The following is a 22,726-nucleotide window of genomic DNA, read 5'->3' as shown; positions in this document are numbered from 1 at the left end:
GGCAACGCTCTGTTAGCTGAATGCATTATTTTATTGGAATACGCCTTGGATATATTCGGACAATACAGGCAAATATACTTCACATATGTATATTTACTTAACAAACATTCAGTGACCAAGGAGATAAAGCACTTACAATGATCAAAAAACACTTACATACTCTGATTTTTGTCTTGTTATTTTGCCAGCAAACATACGAACTGTGCCTATGTGATTAAAGAGCCCACACACCTAATAATAATGTTATTACTGGTTTTATTTTCATTTACTAACCAATTGTATCTCAATTCCAAAAGGACTGAGTTGCCAAAAAGGAACATGAAAACTTTTTGAAACCTTTTGTAAGCAAATAACTCTATGAAAAAGAGTTGCATTATGAAATTTCATTATGATGCATTGATGTAAAATTATACATGAACCTTCAAGCTTTTGTACTTCCCCAAATTGGCAATAACTTATCTGAAAATGTTTTCAGTAATTCACTTTGAGCATGTTTGACCACTGTCTGATTCACATGCAGATTGAAAACTGACAGTCAAATGTATAACTTTGTGGCTGCAGTTCAGCCCATACTGGGCTGCATTTGATGAAGCCACTTAGCGCTTTTAGGAGGTGGAGAATGGTATGTGATAAAATCCCAACAGAACACACTGAATCAGAAAAACAAAACATAATTGCTGGAAAATCTCAGCAGGTCTGTCAGCATCTATTAAGAGAAATCAGACCTAACATTTTGGGGCCTTCCTCAGAACTGAGCCAGAAATCTTCACATTGTTTCTTAATTATAATGACAGTGGACTTCACATATAGATCAGGTGAGAGGATGATCAAAGTATTTAAAACACAAAGTGATTGGAATTCTGTCTCATATTTCTGATTTTATCATGGTGCTGAGCATCAAGGCCTTACCTGGATAAATGGGATGGCAAGCAACGAGGAACTTTGTGCTGGATCTCTCTAGCAGCCATTGAGGGAGTGAATATACGATGCAAGAGAAAATTGTCCACTGAGGCCATTATCAAATAATGGCAGAAGAAGGGAAATGATGCTGTGTCAAAATGTCAGGATGGACTGTGAAGGATTCTGGGTAGAAGACACCAGATTAAGAGAGAAGCCTTCTGCCATGAGCCTCATCCACTCAGGCTTTGGGGTTACTGTTGAAGTCGAAGGGGGTAGGAACAAGGTCCAGTGTGGTGTAGCTGCTCCTTTGACAAGGTTATGCAGTCCTTGGCTTTCTTTTTGAGAGGTTGTAAATGACACAGAGTCCAAAAAATCTGGGAGTTGAAGGGTTTTAGGACCAATTTGATAATAGCTAATAGAGACTGCTCAGTCAGAAGGCTTTCAAGTTTAAAACAAACTTGAACAATGAAAGGGGAGTGGCTAGTTCTCCCAGCTCAGCTTTTCTCTGTTTGATTTCTTTTAGCAGGAGTGTGAAAAAAAGCTGTTGGTCCCACAGGAGCAGGTCCAGGCTGGTACTTCATCTCTGATTTTTATCCTGTAAGAACCTGTGTTTGATTTTACCTTTTGTGCCAAGGGGTGTTTATGGGGATTGTCGCATGTATTTGGAACAGCATCATTAAATTGGGAACTTTCAGAGAGGCTAAGTTATTTGGATTCTGTTTTCTGGTGTTTGTGTTTCATTCAGTAATCTTGTAAATCAATTCTGTTTTGTTTAAAACTAAATGGTTTGACCAGCTGACTCTCTCATGGAATATCCACTCTACAGCTGCTTAAAACAACTAGCAAAGTTAGGTCTGGGCTACCTTCTTGAAATGTGCTGAGGGGTCTGGCCAGGCACCAGGTACCAGCAGATGCACATCACGAACTTCAGCTCCATTAACAGGGCACACACCAGTAAAGGCTACAGGGAGACACACCAATGGCCATTATCCACAGAACAGGCTATTTCTGGGAGAGGGTCCACGGTTGAATGATATTAGATTCCTCAGGGGTTGTGTCAGTGCAGACTGCGCATCTCTGTGGTAGCAGTCACTAATTTTTGAACTATGCTGCATGACAAGCTGAGATGGGATTTGGCGAATACCTAATGAAGCATATCATCACTCACAACTGCTGTGCCTCTGAATCTTTCCAGAAACCAACTTGGGCATATGGGTCAGTTTGTCCCAGAATGCAGCTCACCATTATATCAATGATTGACCGATGACCTTTCCAAAAGGCTTGGTAATGAAGTGCCTCACAAGTGCCCTAGACTTATCCACACAGTCAAGATGAGAGAGCTATTGTGTTCAGAAACATGGTTCCTGGTGCTGAGAAAAGTTGCTTTGGACTTCTCTCAGATTTTCCGCCATAGTCCACATTGCAAGTTCTTGTCCATTGTTCCCTCTAAACCTCATTGAAACACATTTAAGTGAAACAGCCACAAGCAGAATTAGCCTGTGCTGCTGTATTGTCAGTCCTGCTCTGACAAAAACTCCAGGAAAATGTCATGGCATGAGATCTTACTTAACTATTACAGTGGATGGGTCTAGTGCTACAAACATAATCCAAGCAGAATATGACATTTGCTAGTTTTTCTTCTGTACACAAAATTATTCTCTCATTTAATGGCAGAAAGGGAGAGAAATTGGGGACATAGTATGCCTTTGGATTGACCAAAAATGAGTGTTTGGGAGATACATTTGAGTGGTAATGTCTCATGTCTGATCTTGCATGCAAGGGCACCAAATATCAAATTGCTAGTTGATGCTTTGTAAGTAATCAGAACACCTATCCAAGAAAAGCAATAACCCTCTTAAATATGCTAGTAAGTTGCCTAATTCCTGTTTCAGTATCCCACTGCCATGTTAAGTATAAATTAAGTAGAGCATGCAGTTCCTCGCTCTATAGAAGGTTGTTGCTAGTCCAGCACTATTTCCTTTATCTTGGTTCACCACCACTGCTTTTGCCCATTCTGTTATTCCATTCTAATATCTTATCTGAGGGCCATGTGGTTTTTCAGGACACTGACTGGTGAGTTGCTTGGAGCACTCAGTTATCCACTGCTCTTTGTAGTGAAGGCCCAAGGTTTGATTCTCAGTGGGTTTTAGCCTAATATCTTTAGGAATATGTTCCAGACACGTTGTCCATTTTGTGCAAGTTTCCAGTGCTAGACTAATATTTCATTCAAACACACTCCAATAAAAAACATTATAGCAATATCTTTTGGCACTGAAGGCTTTCCTTACATGTTATGTATATAAGACATATCTTGTGTATTGGAGATTTACTGTACAATGCACTAAAATCATAAATTAACAATAAGACTTCCCGAATCGACCTGTCTGTTGGTTCACCAAAGATAAGGACAACATTTGGGATGGCACAGTCCTTCAGTGGCTAGTAATGCTGCCTCACAGCGTCATGGACCCAGGTTTGATTCCAGTATCAGGAAACTGTCTGTGTGGAATTTGCACATTCTCTCCATGTTTGCTTGGATTCCCTTCAGATGTGCTCCAAAAATCCAAAAATGTGCAGGTTAGGTGGATTAGCCATGGGTAATGCAGAAATATAGGGATAGGGTGTCGGGGCAGGGCCTGGGTGGGATGCTGTTTGGAGGGTCAGTGTGGAATTGATGGGCCAAATGGTGTAGCTTCACACTGTCGGGATTCAATGATTGCATACATGAGGACTGAATAAATGATAATGGGTCCATGTGGGAGTTCCAAGCCCACCTATGTGTGTCACCAACACACTGTCTCTGAGAGGCAGCTTCCCAACTGATCGCACTTGTTGTCCTATTAAAGACAGCGGATAGACTTTCAGTGCTGCAGGCTCAATGCAGACTTGCAACAGTGTCAGGTAGGTAACCATACCCGGAGAGGTATGTGGTGCCATGATAGATAAGTGACCATGAGGGAAGATCAGCATGGAGATGCCCTCGGCTGTTTGAGTGCAAGTGAGAAATTAAACGAGGTGAAGTCTGCAGGGCCATCTGCTTAAAAGGCGAAACCACCAAAGGCCAATCTAAGGTTGCAGCCTTCTTTCTCTTTATATGGACAGACTAAGCTGGACCAAGTGATTTTCACATCTGTAATTGTTCTGTGATCATGTACACATGAAGGAGTATTTTAAATTCTCAACATAAAAATCAAAATCAAAAATATCCTAGATTGGTGCTTTTAGGTAATGTAGAAAGGCATCATTACTCCAATTGAATGAACACAAGCTCTATCTAAAAGTATTTGGTGGTATGTTGGTTTTGAATGAATGTTTAAAAATGTGTTGCTGGAAAAGCGCAGCAGGTCAGGCAGCATCAAAGGAGAAAGAGAATTGACGTTTCGGGCATAAGCCCTTCTTCAGGAATGAGGAGGGTGTGACAAGTAGGCTAAGATAAAAGATAGGGAGGAGGGACTTGGGGGAGGGGCGTTGGGAATGCGATAGGTGGAAGGAGGTTAAGGTGAGGGTGGTAGGCCAGAGAGGGGTGAGGGCGGAGAGATCAGGAAGAAGATTGCAGGTCAAGAAGGTGGTGCTGAGTCTGAGGGCTGGGACTGAGAAAAGGTGGGGGGAGGGGAAATCAGGAAGCTGGAGAAATCCGCATTCATCCCCTGTGGCTGGAGGGTTCCTAGGCAGAAGATGAGTCGCTCTTCCTCCAGGCGTCGTGTTGCCATGGTCTGGTGATTTGAATGAATGTTGGCTGGGTGGTGGGTGGAATATGCACTGCCATTGTCCAAAGGATCAATGTCCACATGAGATTTGCCAACATGAGATATGTTTCCCAACAGACAGCTTGCTGATCTGGAAGCAGGATACTAGGCAGAGACAGGGAATGTGAAAGACCTGTTCCAGCACCACCTTAAAGAGTTGGAGTATTGGCATCAGGAATAAGAGTAAGACACTTTATAGCAATCAATATTTAAATAATATCTACAGCACTAATTTGTATTGAAATTTTAAACTTTTAAGGCTCAATAGCAACAGAAACAGTCCACTAAACCCCTTGCTAGCTTTCCCCAACCACAATGCTTTTAATTTTCTTTGTAATTAGCTTCTTCCTGGCTTATTGGACAGGATTTGGAACTTCAGCTTTTGAGGCAAACTGAGATGAAATTGTTTGCATCCTAACTATGGCTCTGGAGCTTAATTATCATATTTGTATGAAAGTCCTTTCTGTTTAATGGAGAAGGTGTTCCAACAATGGTGACATCCATTTTAAATTAAAATAGGCGGAAACCCATCTGTTAGTTATCACTCTGACCTGTCATGACCTATCTATACCATTCAGAGCCTATTCTCAAGCATAAAAAAGCATCAGGGGCTTGATTGTTGCCTTTGTACTTCAGAAGATTCCATTGCCCCTCATCACTCAGGACTTTAATCTGATAAGAGCACATCTCACTTCAACCTCATTCCAGTAGTCCATATACCACTTTTCTTTCTGCATCAAGCAGCTTAGTGTAAATTATTATTTAACCCAAAGAGTTAAAGATGTAACAACAAGGAGTTTGTAAAATTTGTCATTTAATTTCATTTCAATAGATCTAAATTTTCCATGACTAAACTGTCAGAAAGTGATTTATTTTCAATTAATTTATTTCAGATTTTCTGTCATGGGACTTTTCTGCCTTTTTTACAAATCTTTCTAAATCAGTTTCAAAGTATATTTTAAATAAAAGTGCTGAGCAATGTTACAGATTAGATTTAGTCAAACGCATACACATGTACGGACTATGACTTCTATTTCTACTTATCTTTCCAATCTGTGGACTACAAGAAGAAAGAACTCTTGTTATAAAAAGGGATTTACTAGGATGGCTGCATTATTTCCCAGGAAGGAATTTGATACTTAGTGTGAACTCTCTTTGGCAACTGTGGGTTCCCGTAAAATGGAGATGATTAAAATCTGAGTATTTGTTTATAAATGAAGCTGATTGGCTCTCAGCTAACAGAACAGGCTGGAAGTGGTGAAGAGTTTCAGAGACACAGACAAAAGGATGTGTCATTGTTTTCCCCAGCAGAAGCTGCCAGTTCTCTGCAGTAAAAATACGTTCAAATTGAAGAAAACCAGTTATCGTTCCAGCAGCAGCTGATGTCAGCTATGACATTTGAATTGGTAAATCAGAGACATTTTTTCTGAGTGAATCTGTCACTTTGTTCTTCATACAATCCAGGGAAACTTCCAGACAAAGATAACTAATTGAATACCAAGGGCCTGGCCAGCTAAGAAAGGATCATCTCCATATCAAAATTGGGAAGCAAAGCATACGGTACTGACTTTCCAGTTTTTTTCTATCTCTGCCAATAATCTGTCTTCCTATTTGTCTCAGTGTGTATGTAAGAGAAATTTTATAATGGGATCCTGTATTAGTTAATAATGTTATATGCCAGTGGTTTACATCTGTCTACTTGTGTTAGTTATTTATAACAAATAACATTTCTTGTTTACTACCATTAGCTGGTCCATCATGCTTGGTCTGACAGTCAGGTAAATTGGGGTACTCAAAAGCCTTTTTAAAAAACCTATGTTCACATTTGGTATGACTCCGGGAATAGTGCTGCCCAATTTACAGTATGCTACCCCAGCAGGTTGTAACAAGCAATCAACATTGCTTTTAAACTCTCAGCAGTCTACACATTTGATGCACAGCATTATAACAGACCCTGAAGACCTACAATTCGCTATATTTTTTCCACACAAAAACCAAATAAACCAGATTTTCAAGCAGAAAATCATAATTTAAGTATTACAAGCAAAAATCAGATATTTCTTACTTTGAACAAATGTAGAAATGTATACTGTTATTCTCGAATTGACTATCGCTTAATTACATGTTTTAACAGCTTACTGCTTCACCGTTCTGCTGATAATAAGATTTTAAATTGTGTGTTGTTTTTCCAGCTACAAGAATAACATTTCAATTCTAAATTAGTCCATCCCTTTCAAAGCTCCAAATGCAATCAACAAGGACACATCTACTCTCAGGGTCGAGCTATAAAGGACCGAGCTATTTTAATGTTTTGGAACGAAAGTGAAAGTTTAATGAATAAAAATCGCTCATAAATTATTAATGACTGTGCTCGTCAATTCTCTGCAAAATGACAGCTTTCTGTTCCACGATGCACAGCGGCATTCTCCCTTAACAGATTGCATTATTTCTCCTGCAGTTTGTCCGTCAGGCTTCACTTTGACAGGATAATCCAAAACTAATCCACAGTGTTCAGTTTTCTTGTTGGCTCTCATGCAAACTGCTTACACAAATCCAGCTACCTGTCAGACCTCCTGTGTGTGCAAAGCAGGCTGCCAGTCTAGTCCCTTGGGAAAGAGCGGGAGACCTGGGGAATTAACCCATACTTCCCTTAAAACATCCCCTGTAAACATCCCTGGTCTTTATAGGCTAACTGCACTAATCAGGACAAGAGCTGTAAAATCTGCTTCATACACCATCTTAAGAACTAGAGATTTGTACCTCACAGCTACTGACTGATAGGCACAACAGCAAATGATAAGCACATCAGGGCTGGCAAATAAACTCATCACACAGATAGAACTTAATACCTTTCAAACAATCACCACAAATACTTTTAAGTTGATGCAGTGATGTGGAAAATGTATTCCTGCTGAAAACTGAATTTAGAATTTATTTTATAGTACTTGTTAAAGATATATATCATGCCATAAAAAATACTCACTTTTCAGTCGACATGCAAGGCCACTTTGTTGTGATTCAAGGCACATCACCCAATCTGATTTAAGAGCTTAAAAAGCAGCCGAGGAAAATGATAACTTGCATGAGCACGACATGCTTGGATATGCTTTAAACCCAGTTGAGCCCTCCACATGAGTAATGTAATAAAAAAGCCTGCTCCTCTTCTAACTTGCCTTATTTTAAACTTAGAAGGCGTCGTGTCCAATTTAGTATCTGCTGTTGGGGGTGGTGGGTGTGGGGAAAGGGGAAGAGAAAGGGAACACGCAAGAAGGAATTGAAGACTGTCAGAACATGATGGGTTGGTCTCTTGTGTATACCTGTTAAGATAACTTATTGTGCCCATTTTTAAATAAGATGATTTGCTGCTTTCACCTAGTTAAGAGTTCGATAAGAAATTTTGATTCTCCAAACTCTTTGAAAGTTGTATAATTGTTGATGAGTTTAAAGTTTTGACTTACAGATTTTCATTGAGTTTTATTTAAAAATCAGATGAGTTTGGTTCTTTATCTCAATTATACTTCTTTGTTTTTTCTTAAATAAGCGATTCAGTGAATTACCTTTTTTACCTATAGTACAAGAATATATTTTTCTTACATGAGAAATATACCACCTTCGTCTGGTGTGAATGTTTACAAATTCATCACTCCTTTGACCTTTAGCCTTAAGTGTGCTAATATTAGAGAAATCATTGGTAAGATTTGCTTCTTGAAATAATCTTATTGCAGTAACAAATGCAATTTTTACTGGAGAATTATTCGAGTTAATTTTTATACTGAGTTAAAGGGGCCAACTATTCTTCATTTTAATGAATATATAACATTGACTGCACATTTCATAATATTTAAATTCAACGTTTTGTAACACTGATAAAATGTGTAGCCTGAGTAACCATGTATATTTAGCTGTTATAACTCGTACCCCGTTGCTATCATGCAATGATTACATTTTGTTAAAACAAGAGAATCTTCATGTTAAAACTCACAAAGTGTTGCCCCTCTATAACTTAAACCTTAACACCAGTTTAAGAAAGAAGATTGTTGACAGATATTATATAATGATGAGCAGTGGAGTGAAGAACAACTCGTACAGAAGGTCCGCCAGCACTTGAACAAATAAATAAACAAACAAACAAATAAACATACATCAGGAATTTGTGGAAAGATGAACAAGGGAGAAATAGCACTACAAGCTAAAACTTCTACTTGAGACCTAACAAAAAGTTGTGACGATGCTGCTCCTTTAGCAAGGTTATGTTGTCTTTGGCATTTTTTCAGAGAGGTCATAAAAGGCACAGACTCGGAAAAGTGTAAGTTGAAGGATTTTAGGACCAGTTTGATTATAGTAACAGATACTGCTTCAGGTAACAGGCTTTCAAGTTTTTGAAAATAAACACTTGTACAATGAAAGAGGAATGGCCAGTTCTCCTAGCTCACTTTTCTCTGGTTTGGCTTGGACCTCCTAGTCACCGCCTGTTTTAATTCCCCTTCCCACTCCCTTTCCGACATGACCATCCTTGACCTTCTCCCTTCCATTTCTTTCAATCACCTATCAGATTCATCGCTCCCATTGATCAACTAGGTCAGACCCTCTACCCGTCTTCACCTATCCCAACCTCAACACACTGCCACCCCACCCTCTTTTTCTACAGCTCCCCCCACACCCACCCCCAGTCCTGAAGAAGGGTTACATGTGAAACGTCAACTTTTCCACCTCCTGCTGCCGCCTGGCTTGCTGTGATCTTCCAGCCTCCTGTTTGTCTACCTTGGTTTGGTTTTTAGCAGTAGTTGTAAAGCTGCTGGACCCAAAGAAACAGGTCCAAGTTGATCCTTGTCTCTCTCTGACTTCCTGAAGAAGGGCTTATGCCCGAAATATCGATTCTCCTGCTCCTTGGATGCTGCCTGACCTGCTGCGCTTTTCCAGCAACACATTTTTCAGCTCTGATCTCCAGCATCTGCAATCCTCACTTTCTCTCTGACTTCCCTCCTGTAAGACTCTGTGTTTGATTTTACCTTTTGTGTCAAGGGCTGTTTATGAGGATTGTTACAAATATTGGGAACAGCATCATTAAATTGGGATAATCTATTGGATTTTCTGATAGATTAAGTTATTCGGTATTCTATCCTCTTTTGGTTATGATTCATTCAGTAATCTTGCAAATGACTTCTGTTTTGTTTAAAACTAAATGGTTTGACCAACTGCATCACTCCTGGAATATCTACGTTACACCTGCTTTAATCAACTCGCAAAGTTGGGGTTTGGGCTACTTTCTTGAAATGTTTTGTGGGGGTCTGGTCTGGTCCATAACAAAGCGCAGAGGATGTGAGCAAGAAAGAGCTTCAAGACTTGTCATACCTGGCAGTTACAGCTTCCACTGGAACGATAGTGTTAGGTTAGGGTAAGTGTTCACCTAGGAAGCCAAAGAACCAGAGTTAGAGTTCTTAGAGTTTAAATACCCTTTGGGGCAAGGGGCAAAACTTTAAATCAACCATACAACAATCAGGATGAGAAGGTTTGAAATTTTACAAAGTACTGACAGCTCACTAGGAGTTACTGCTATTGTGAGCAGACATCATGAGGGACCGCTACAGTAGATGTCAAGTGCCATGTAAATACTATATACTAAGATCATGGTACCAGGATTATCTCAAACAGTGAATTAAAGTGATAAAAGGATCAGTTTAAAAAGTGAAGCATACTCAATCTAAAAGAAGAAGGCAGAAACTTTGAGGCTGTGATGTCAGCAGTGATGCATAATTTAAAACATTCTAGAGCAAATAATTATTGAAGCACAGGCACAAGGCTTTATTTCGGAAGTTGTAGGGAAGAATATATATTCTTTATTTGGCTGTGAAAGTTGGGAAATCTGCAAGAAGCAGGAAACTTCCATTTGCTCTCAAAACTGTGGTAATCCCTCAAAAAGCATTGTAAATATACACTATTACCTAACAGACAATTTCTTTACAATTAAGCAGAAGAAAGCTATGTTGTGATACTGCACTGTTTAAATGTTAAGACAAGGAAAATAAAGCAACATGTATTCAAGCGAAAGAGATTGCAGTAGCATTGCGATACATCCAAATTTAAAAGTTTTAAATTAAAGCAAATAAATAATCATATTAAGAAGACATTGGAAGAGAAATAAAAGCAACTACAAGCTGGGGCACCATGGTGGCACAGTGGTTAGCACTGCTGCCTCACAGCACCAGAGACCTGGGTTCAATTCCTGCCTCAGGTGACTGACTGTGTGGAGTTTGCACGTTCTCCCCGTGTCTGCGTGGGTTTCCTCCGGGTACTCTGGTTTCCTCCCACAGTCCAAAGATGTGCAGGTTAGGTGAATTGGCCATGCTAAATTGCCCGTAGTGTTAGGTAAGGGGTAGATGTAGGGGTATGGGTGGGTTGCGCTTCAGGGGGGGGCGGTGTGGACTTGTTGGGCCGAAGGGCCTGTTTCCACACTGTAAGTAATCTAATCTAATTTAGAATAGAATATAATATTGGCATCATGGAAAACAAGTATTTAAGACACACAACTTTTCAAATCCATACAATAAATCACCTGCTGAAGAAGCAAATATACAATAGTAAGTATTTTGAATCAAACTAATCAGCATGCTGTGACACATTTCCACTCAGACGGGATTTGAGGCAGACCTTCTGGCCCAGATATAGGAAAAGTACTGCTGTACCACAAGAGCCTCGATAAAAGATCTAAAGCTGATGGCTTTATAATATATCAAAACATAAATAAAGAACTAACATTTTTTATTAGGGCAACCAGTAGTCAGTTTCATTAACGATATGTATAGATGTATTGGAAAATTGTGACTATGGAGACTTTAAATTAAAACTCTTAAGTGATGGGATTGTTGCTGGAATTATTGACTTTGGAGAAATCTATTCAGATTGTGCTGGAAGCAGAAACCATGAAGAATCACAGACAAATCCTGAGAAGAGTAGGATAACCTTATCACAAATGAGTAAACAAATCCATTTGGTTTATGACGTATTTAAATACTAAAGGTACATGTAACAAGCCAATATATAAAGTAGACCAGGCAGAGGAGACTAAGAGTCAATGAACTAGGAAGCCTCACAGACACAAACAATGCCCAACATTTGAAAAATAATGATAAATCCACAATGCTATAGGCAACTCACAAAAATGCGTAGAAGTAGGGCACAGTTAAGAGCAGCAAGAAGTCAAATGGCTGCTCATACAAAGATGCTAATGTTTTAGACCAATCAACATTTAAAAGATACCCTTTGGTTTCCCAGTGGAAATTGATGATCCAACCAACTTGAGTTCAACAGAATCTATTTATTCAATAAACATCTCATTAATTCTAAGCTGGATGCAGAACTGAATGTCACTGTATTACCAGATTGCTTAAAAATGTTATGGCAACAGAAGTTACATTCTACAGAGATGAAACTACATGGTCCAGTTTGACCTGGGTTCAAATCCTACCACGGCAGATGGTAAAATTTGAATTTAATTTTTAAAATCGGGAATTAAAAGTCTAATGATGACCATGAGTGATGTGGACAAAGTTTGGTTTAAGTAGATAGGCTGGGTCCATTGTCAATTGTCGGGAAAATACATCTGGTTCACTAATGTCCTTTAGGGAAGAAAACTGCTATCCTTACATGGCCTGGCCTACATGTGACTCCAGGCCCACAGCGATGTGGTTGACTCTTCACTGCCCTCTAGGCAATTAAGGATGGGCAATAAATGCTGGCCTGGCCGTGATGCCTGCTTCCCATGAATGAACAGAATAAAGTTAGAACAACTCTCAGAATTAAAGGTATGCCAAAGAACACTACAACCCTAAAGGGTGCAAAGTTGTGATGTACATGTAATTTATAATTAAGAATGCCCACTCTTGAACATACTTACAAAGCCTTGCGCTCAAACGTGTTGAAGTGGCAACAGATATTCAATGAATATCAAATAGGTCAAGAGAAACCAAGATATGCTAAGGCTGTCCAAACATAACCTGGTCAGAGAACAACTTCTTCTTTCTACCCACAAATACAACAGAACTCCATACTTCAACAATTGATAGCAAAGCTCAATTTATTTAACAGCTGGAAATATCTTTCAAGATATGATAAGTTAAAAATTTGCTCAAGATTATAATCAAATCAAGAAAAAAAACATTTATTGAATACTAAATATCTTAAATGGAACACTATAATAAATTCAAACCAGACATTCAAACATATCTTTGATGATGTCATAAGGAAAGTAATCCTCTCTTCTTCTGCAATATGAATGAAGCAGAAGCTATTGCACTGGGAACCTAGACCAATGTTTTATTCTACCTATTGGTTGAGATTCTGTAGTTCTGATTCTTTTCGATCATGATAAAATTCCAGTATTTAAAATAAGAGAATGTCCCTGTCATATCCTATTTCTTTTGTCGGCCTGCTAGCTTGCTGACTTCCTAGCTTTTATCTGTCTTTGTCTGCAACACAGGGATATGAGGGAATATCTCTTCAACCACAGCATGCTAAGACTCAAACTCAGGCTCGTGTACCAGGGATATTTTGTCTCACCAGCACACCGCAGAAGCATAAAATGTGCCTGCAGTTGCAGACGTAATCTGTTGGAGATGGTTTGCTGTTGGAGTCACATGAGATCACAATCCAGTCTGTTTGAACTTGTCTCTTCCTACCTTTGAAGGGCTGTTATTTGAAGTTCTCTTTGCATCCATAGATGTGAAATTCCAAAATTTCCTTCCCCAAACAGCTACTTAATTTACACCCACAGCCAAGATGTCCATATATTTTGGGGTTTTGGCCAGTGGTCATGACACAAATTACTGTAATTGAAATTGTTGATCAATCTACTGCCGGGAAGATCATAGGCTGAATCTTGTCAGAAATTGGCTGTCATTCTTGTCAAGTTTCACGACAGGTTCACTCTGGAAGCCAAGTGAGTTGTGACAGGCAATTGGTCCATCCTTGCTTCATTAAACTAGTGCCATGCCTCTTTGGTGTCCTTGGGGAAAAAGTGAGGACTGCAGATGCTGGAGATCAGAGCTGAAAATGTGTTGCTGGAAAAGCGCAGCAGGTCAGGCAGCATCCAAGGAACAGGAGAATCTACGTTTCGGGCATAAGCCCTTCTTCAGATTCCTGAAGAAGGGCTTATGCCCAAAACGTTGATTCTCCTGTTCCTTAGATGCTGCCTGACCTGCTGCGCTTTTCCAGCAACACAGTTTCAGCTCTTTGGTGTCCTTGTTTGATTCTCCCATTTGTTGTAAATGGAGGTACTTGTCCCTGCCAGGACCCCTGGGTGTAAGTGTAATATTTAAAAGATTGCTTTGCAGGTGGGGAAGTTCTGTCAGCCTGGAGTGGTCCTGCATGGTTCGATTAACTTACCTCCGATAAAATAGATAAGGGCAGATTAATGTCCCACATTGTGTCAGGGATGTGGAGGTCTGGTAGATGGTATTGTACAGAGGAATGATATTACCTCCCCAAAGGAGTGGCAGACAAGGCCAGCACACCAGCTTGGTTCGAGGCTGCCACCTGGGTCATTTCAGTCTCAATCATCTGGAGGAATTCAGAAAAATATAGGAAGGAAGTCAATAACCTTCTCCACTCCACCAAGGTAACAGTCAACACCTTCTCTCTGCGATCTCACACTCATGCTATCTCTGCTATTGCAACATCTTCCCTCACTCACTTTCACTGACCATATTCCCTCAATGTCACTAACACTGCATGCCCTCTGTGTTGCCTACTCACTCACTCGCAACATCACACCAATTTTCCTCCACCTGCACCAAGAATCTTTCCAGGTAACAATATATTACAGCCAATTGTGGGATTGGTGTGGTCAAGAGTGTATAGGGTAAGAATCTGGACTGCACACAGGAGGTTAATGTCTAAGATTCACCTTCATCATGAAGTGCTCACAGGCATATTGTAGCTTCAACATATAGTGTCTAATGGTGTTGTCCAATGAAGGGCCTTTGAGTAACCCTCTCACCTCCATTACACACTTGTTATTTACAGCACAATGGAAACAACAGCAGTGAGCCCCAAGCTCAGTTCTTACCACTTGTGAACCTCCAAATTGTAAACATTCCAATCTTGGTCACTCTCTCTGTCAACCCCAAAGATTTTGAACTTCCTAACTCTCCATCCAGCCTGTCTACTTAAACCAAACTTTGTCCACATCACTTCTCAGCCCCAGGCATATCTGGAAAACAAACCAGATGCACTGCCAATCCATGTAGGCCAATGTCCTATTGACTGCCGATGAATCCATCTTCCCTGCATTAACAACGGACCACATAATAGCCCCATTATTCTAGATCAGAATTATTTTAAACAGGAATACAAAATAAGCTTTTTAAAATCATGGTTCAAACATGGAAAGTGTGCAAAAAAAAGGTAAAGCACACTCACATTTATATCATAAGATCATAAGTTATAGGAACAGAACTAGGCATTCAGCCCATCAAGTCTGGTCCACCATTTGATCATGGCTAATACATTTTTCAACGCCAGTCTGCTGCCTTCTGTCTGTAGGCTTTGATCCCTTAACTAATCATTTCTCCAAATGCCAGAATTCCTTGTTTTCTTCATAATATGAAAAGTTTATCTTAGATTTAAGACCACAATGAAGATAGCAGGAATATCTACATATTTCCTGTAAAAGGTTGGAATTAAACTCTGCGTTATTGAATGCTCAAGAGATAAAATGAACCAGATTTGAATGCTAGCATATCTATTGTGGTTAGTTTCAGGAAATGCAGCAAGCATGATTCACGGTATTATTAATATTACTCATTTGAAATCAACAGGATTTGCAGTTATAAGCATATATTTAAACAAATCTATAGTCACCTTTGTCTCCTTTTGCAAATATTTCTGGTATTGCAGTTGTGAACTCCTTACCCTGATGCACTTTAACCTGAGAACTGTTCACTGTACTTAGATAAACAGCTCTCCTGATTCCTTTTGCAAATTCTTCACAAACCTTTTTAAGTGCTCAGACTGTAGGCTAAGTTTCAACAGCTGCAAATCAATCACCTGCCATTCATGGAATAGTTTTGTTCGGGTGCTAAGTGGTATTGAAGAAGATAATGTGTGAGGGAAACAAATTTCTTGCTGACAATTTTGGGATTAGAACTTAAAGATTCCAGTCAACAATTTAACAGAAGAACAGAATAAGGTGGGTAGTTATACTCAGATTTCAGAGGGGCTTTTTTCACAAAGATCTTATATTGACATGATATTAAATGGAAAATATGTGAAATAGACATTCTATTAATTACTCATTGAGATGATGATGATGCTTGGTTGTGATTGAGTGATAATGATTAAATATCAGGTCAATCAGAATTGGTATTAAGCTAATTATTGGGGGAAAATCCAATGACCGGCATTTTCTGGTATTATAAAGCTGAGAAGGCATGCACAAGTTAGTCATCTTTAAGCCAAACTGTAATATGACAAATAGATTTCATGGGCATACAAAGTCTCTTTTTACAGAGGCTGATTAAAACTTCACCAGATATTTAATTGATGATTTTTTTTGAACAAAATAATGTTGCCATGACATTATTTGAATATGGTCTCTCCCTCCTCGACCATTCCAGTGAAATATGCAGAGCATCTGGTGCAGCTCTTTCCCAGGGCAGCAATAAACTCAACTTCCACAGCCTTTGATCCATACTTGAACCATTCTGGGAAATGCAGCTAGTGGCTGGAAATGTAAATTTTACACCACATAAATGCTATGAGAGCAGCTTAGCAGCATTATACCAATAACAATAAAGTAGATACATTTTGGATGAGAATATAACTTTTCAGCTATAAAAATGAAAATGTTAAACATTTTGCCCTTTTACCTTTCTTTATCCTCTTCAAGCCAAGACATGAACAAAATATTTTGAATGCTGTGGATATGTAAACATTTCACAGACTGTTTAAAAGCATATACCTGGAAATTAATGCAATCCGCGGTCACTTAGCGAAGATTATAGTATCACTGGGACCATTAATAAAAGGAATCTCCTTTGTTTTAAACAAATGTTTGTGGAAAATGTTTTATGACTCAGTTGAATTATAAACTATGTAAAATACAAATAAGACTGAGGGAAAGAGACTGAGAAATTTCCTGTCACAGAGCAGTATGTTGAAATGAATCTCAGCTGCATCAGAAAACACAGAGCTAGTTAGGCATGGAACAATCGCAATCTTTCTTGTACATCAAAGATTGAAAATAAATAATATGAAAACTGAGCTCTGGCCATCTTCTACTATGCCAGGAGAAAGCAGTTAGTGTCATCTATTTGATTACAATAGACATCACACAACGTGAGGGCTGTACATTATCATTGCTCTATCACACTACTTTTTAACTAACTATTGTATTGTCAAGGTGTATTCTTGATGCTAGAAAGGTGCAAGTTTAATTCCAGCAGTCATAAATGATGCTGACCTTGAAATATTATCCAGTTCCCAATATGAATGCAATTACAATGATTATTTCTAATGGAAGGGCGGAAATAGTACTGCAGTGATACACCTTCCCTTCCCGTTTAATACTCTCAGATCTGGAAAAACATAAATGATTGAGACTGTATTCATGAAGGTAGTCGGTAAGGGTTTCAATGACAGGGGGATCAAGTCAGTTTGGAGGTAATGCTGATGGCTTCATGTTAGATAAGATGTGCAGTTTGTATATAGAATAATAGAGATGTACAGGATGGAAAAGACCCTTCAATCCAACTCGTCCATGCCAAAAAAATGTCCTGAATTAATCTAGTCCTATTTGCCAGCATTTGGCCCATATCCCTCTAAATCCTTCCTATTCATATACCCATCCAGATATGTTTTAAATGTTGTAATTATACCAGCCTCTACCACTTCCTCTGGCAGCTCAATCTATACACGTACCACTCTCTGTGTGAAAAAGTTGCTCCTTACGTCCCTTTTAAATCTTCCCGCTTTTCCATTAAATCTATGCCCTCAGGTTTTGGACTCGCCCACTTAGGGGAAAGGACCTTGTTTATTCAACCTACCCCTACCCCTCATGATTTTATAAACCTCTACAAGGTCATCCCTCAGCCTCTGATGGTTCAGGGAAAATAGCCCAGTCTATTCAGCCTCTCCCTATAGCTCAAATCTTCCAATCCTGGCAACATCTTTATAAATCCTTTCTGAACCCTTTCAAGTTTCACAGTATTATTTGGCCTGAGCAAAGAGTCAAAAAGTAGCATGGAGTCACTCTGTTCTGGATGTAGGTTTGCTTGCTGAGTTGGAAGGTTCATTTCCAGATGTTTTGTCACCCTACTAGGTAACATCTTCAGTGGGCCTCTGAGGGGTCCACTGAAGATGTTACCTAGTAGGCTGATGAAACATATAGAAATGAACCTTCCAGCTCAGTGAGCAAACCTACATCCAGAACCTCAACCTGAGCTACAAATCTTCTCAAAAGTCACTCTATATCACAATGATTTTCTGAAAATGTTTTGGGTCAGATTTGATTGCGCGTGACCACCAGATCTGGATTTCTCTCTCCTCAATAAAAGGTAAAGAAAGAAACTCCACCTCTCTGTGTGGAGTTTGCACATTCTCCCCGTGTCTGCGTGGGTTTCCTCCGGGTGCTCCGGTTTCCTCCCACAGTCCAAAAATATGCAGGTTAGGTGAATTGGCCATGTTAAAATAGCCCGTAGTGTTAGATGAAGGGATAAATATAGGGGAGTGGGTCTGGGTGCGTTATGCTTCAGTGGGTCGGTGTGGACGTGTTGGGCTGAAGGGTCTGTTTCCACACTGTAAGTAATCTAATCTAATCTAATCAAAGTGCTCTCCACAAGCACAAAATGCTTCAAAGCACTTTACAGCCAAAGTGAACTTTTAAAGAGTAGTCTCAGTTGTTGCAAAGGAAATCTGGCAGCCAATTAAAGCTCCCATAATCTGCAATATGACTAGGACCAGATTACCTGCTTTTGTGATGTTGGTTGAAGGAAATACATTGGCCAACAATCTGGTGATAACTTTTCTGCTCTTCTTCAAAATAGCGTGAAGCAATTTTTATGTCCACCTGAGGAGACAATAGGGAGCTTTGTTTAACATCTCATTTGAAAGTACAACACTCCCTCAGTACTTACACAAGTGCACCACTGAGATTTTGGGGCGAGACACATTTATTTCTGCTGCCCTTTACACTGGAATCCTACTCTGGGATGTATACAGTTTTCTGCATCAAGTTTTCAACATTAGGTCATCAGCAAAATTTTGAGTTTAGATTTGGCAGATGGTTTTAACTTGTTTGCCCAGTGGAAACAACAGCTAAGATTCAGCGTCCTTCTTTAACTGCATTAAATTTTTGTTTCCCACTGGAATAATGAGCAATGTGCATTAGTCTGCAGAATACTGCTGGTATTTATGGTCACATTGTACCCTGAAGTAAACCCAATGCCAGATTTGAGTTAACATTGTCAGATCCTAAGTGCAATTCACAAAAGCAGATTAGTGAAGCCATGTTTAAAGATAGTCACTGACTTGCACTGCAATGTTGAACCTTTATTGGAGCTTTGTCTCTTTTCGTCCTTTGAAGCAAAATATCCTTCAGAAATCATGAACTCCTAACATCAATAACCTCTTAATCAATGCTAGAACATTTACCTTTTTCTTTATCTTTAACTCCTTCACTGGACAAATAGGTCTTTAATAATAATACAACCACAATGTCTTTTATTTGCCAAGACACGATTTAGAATCTAATGACAGTTAATTGCTTCTTAAAAGTGCAATACAATTGCTATCAATAGGGTGTTTGGAAGGATTAGAGATGCAAAGAGTTGCCAAAGATCAAAAGAGAAACAAGCAAGAATGAATAACAGAGGATGATCATGCTCTGCTGTCAGAACAGACCAGTTTCCTTCCTTTGTAAAAAGGGGTAAAAACAATGACTGCAGATGCTGGAAACCAGATTCTGGATTAGTGGTGCTGGAAGAGCACAGCAGTTCAGGCAGCATCCAAGTAGCTTCGAAATCGACGTTTCGGGCAAAAGCCCTTCATCAGGAATAAAGGCAGTGAGCCTGAAGCGTGGAGCGATAAGCTGGAGGAGGGTGGGGGTGGGGAGAAAGTAGCACAGAGTACAATGGGTGAGTGGGGGAGGGGATGAAGGTGATAGGTCATGGCCCAACATTTCAACTCCCCCTTCCACTCTGCCGAGGACATGGAGGTCCTGGGTTTCCTTCACCGCCGTTCCCTCACCACCAGACGCCTGGAGGAAGAACGCCTCATCTTCCGCCTCGGAACACTTCAACCCCAGGGCATCAATGTAGACTTCAACAGTTTTCTCATTTTCCCTTCCCCCACCTCACCCTAGTTCTAAACTTCCAGCTCAGTAACTGTCCCCATGACTTGTCCGGACTTGTCCTACCTGCCTATCTTCTTTTCCACCTATCCACTCCACCCTCTCCTCCTTGACCTATCACCTTCACCCCCTCCCCCACTCACCCATTGTACTCTATACTACTTTCTCCCCACCCCCACCCTCCTCTAGTTTATCTCTCCACACTTCAGGCTCACTGCCTTTATTCCTGATGAAGGGCTTTTGCCCGAAACGTCGATTTCGAAGCTACTTGGATGCTGCCTGAACTGCTGTGCTCTTCCAGCACCACTAATCCTTCGTTTGTAACCCTGTGCAAGTTAGCAAGTGGAATGCTGCAATGCACATTTTACAAGATCTAATACTGGAGATCTAATGTTGTTTCAAATATGCAGAAACTTGGGATCCAGTACCTTAATTCCTAGCATGACAGGTATGGTTACTGTCTCCCAAAAATATCGAGATTATCGTACTATAATTTTAATATGGATCAAATGTATGCTATATATAATTTTTGTATTGGGGTTGTTATGTACATTAATCAAAAAATTGCTGAATATCTGAGTTAAATACAGGAATTAGCTTTGGCTTAGTTGAAATAATTCCTGATTATCAATTGGAAAGTTGTCACTTATACACTTCTCCAGTCCTTGAGAACATTCTCTATTCATTCTGGAGAAAGACTGAGATACTATTGAGAAATGGCATTGTGTTTAATTGGAGTGCCCTAAAGCTTCCTTTATTGGAAGAGTATGAAACTGCCCAACCCATGTTCCCAATCAAAAGTGGTTTATGAAACCATACTTGTCTAAAATGATCACTGCTGGTAGTGAAAGGGGCAAGTGCATGGCAGACAAAGTATAATGTGGTTAATTATGAGGTTATCCCCTTTGGAAGCAACAACAGCAAGGCAGTTTATTAGTTTGAAGGCAATAGATTGGGAAAGAAGGAGGTGCAATGAGTCCTGGGTGTCCTTGTACAGCACTCATAGAGTCATAGAGATGTACAGCATGGAAACAGACCCTTCGGTCCAACTCATCCATGCCAACCAGATATCCCAACCTAATCTAGTCCCACTTGTCAGCACTCGGCCTATATCTTTCCAAACTCCTCTTATTCATATACCCATCCAGCTGCCTTTTAAATGTTGCAATCATATTAGCCTCCACCACTTCCTCTGGCAGCTTATTTAATACACGTACCACCCTCTGTGTGAAAAAGTTGCTTCTTTACGTCTTTACCGTCTCACACTAAACCTATGTCTTCTAGTTCTGGACTCCCCCACCCCAGGCAAAAGACCTTGTCTTTTACCCTCTCCATGCCCTTCATGATTTTATAAACCCCTACAAGGTCACCCCTCAGCCTCCGACGCTCCAAGGAAAACAGCCCCAGCCTATTCAACCTTTCCCTATAGCTCAAACCCTCCAACATTGGCAGCATGCTTGTAAACCTTTTCTGAACCCTTTCAAGTTTCACTGAAAGTAAGCATGCAGCTCACAGCAGGCAGTAAAGAAGGCAAATAGTATATTGGTCTTCATTGTGAGAGGATTCGAGTACTGGAGCAGGGACGTCTTATTGTGAAGGGCTTTGGTGAGACCACACCTAGAATATTGTGTGCTGTTTGGTCTTTGTATCTGTGGATGGATGTTCTAACTATGGAGGCAGTATGGAAGCAAAGCTTTTCCAGACTGATTCCTGGGATGGTGGAACAGATGTAGGAAGAGAGACTGGATCAGTAAGGATGATATTCACTGAAATTTAAAAGAATGAGGCGGGATCTCAAAGAAACCTATAAAATTCTAACAGAGCATATAGTGATAGTAAAGGGGTCAGCCAGATGGACGTTATAGAATACGAGTTCCCTGATTGGGGCTGTTAACCTGATCCAATCAAGGACCCCTGGTTAACAAAACTGATCAAGGCTTTTTTTTTCTCTCTGGGACTTTTAGGAGTTAAAGATTCATCTCCTGGATAAAAACTAAAAGAGCTGTAAATCAGAAACAAAAAAACAGCAATTGCTGGAAAAGCTCAGTAGGTCAGGCAGGATCTGTGGAGAGAAATCAGAGTGTCTGGTCTGGTGACCCTTCCTCAGAACTGAAGGTAGCTAGGAAAATGTCAGTTTTTATGCAGAAGATAGGGTGGGGGTAGGGAATAAGGAGAAAACAATAGGTTTGGTTGGAGCCCAAAGAAAGAAAAGTTGAACAGACAAAGGAGTGGATAACAATCTGGCTGGGAGGGTGAATAGCTGCTAATGGAGCAGTGTCTCTGCCTCGGGCTTGTTGCAGTGCTTCAGCAAAGCTCAGTGTAAACTGGAAGAACAGCACCTCATTTTCTGCTTGGCGACCCTGCAGCCTTCTAGATTCAATATTGAATTCTTTAACCTTAGGGCTTGAGCTCTCCTATTCCTGTGCTCCACCCACACACCAGGCCTGGTTATCACACAATCTGCTATTATTAGCCATTGTTAGCCACTAACAGTCCCCATGAGCAGCTATTCACTCTCTGAGCCAGATTGTTATTGATTCCTTTGTCTGTCCAACTTCTCTTCTCTTTCTTTGTGCTCTATCCCCACTTTTGTTTACAGTATTCCTTAGCACCTCCACCCCAATCTACATTCTGCATAAAAAACGATATTTTTCTAGCTACCATGAGGAAGGGTGACCGGACCCGAAATATTAACTGACTTCTTTCCACAGATGCTGTCAGACCTGCTGAGCTTTTC

General features: G+C 40.1%; 2 long non-coding RNA genes across 2 annotated transcripts in view; one reads left to right on the top strand and one right to left on the bottom strand.

Annotated features, from left to right (window-relative positions):
* Window positions 1-7,778, bottom strand: part of LOC140482171 (uncharacterized) — a 72,311-nt gene extending 64,533 nt beyond the window's left edge. Inside the window, exon 1 of the long non-coding RNA XR_011961679.1 lies at window positions 7,630-7,778. This is a non-coding gene — a long non-coding RNA (uncharacterized lncRNA). The remainder of the gene's footprint in view (window positions 1-7,629) is intronic.
* LOC140482176 (uncharacterized) overlaps window positions 6,111-22,726 on the top strand; it is a 73,358-nt gene continuing 56,742 nt past the window's right edge. The window contains exon 1 of the long non-coding RNA XR_011961680.1: window positions 6,111-6,206. This is a non-coding gene — a long non-coding RNA (uncharacterized lncRNA). The remainder of the gene's footprint in view (window positions 6,207-22,726) is intronic.

This window comes from Chiloscyllium punctatum, chromosome 1 (assembly GCF_047496795.1).
Source record: "Chiloscyllium punctatum isolate Juve2018m chromosome 1, sChiPun1.3, whole genome shotgun sequence".
Taxonomy (NCBI): Eukaryota; Metazoa; Chordata; class Chondrichthyes; order Orectolobiformes; family Hemiscylliidae; genus Chiloscyllium; species Chiloscyllium punctatum.
Note: the sequence above shows the minus strand (reverse complement) of the source record. Positions and strands in the feature narration are given on the sequence as shown.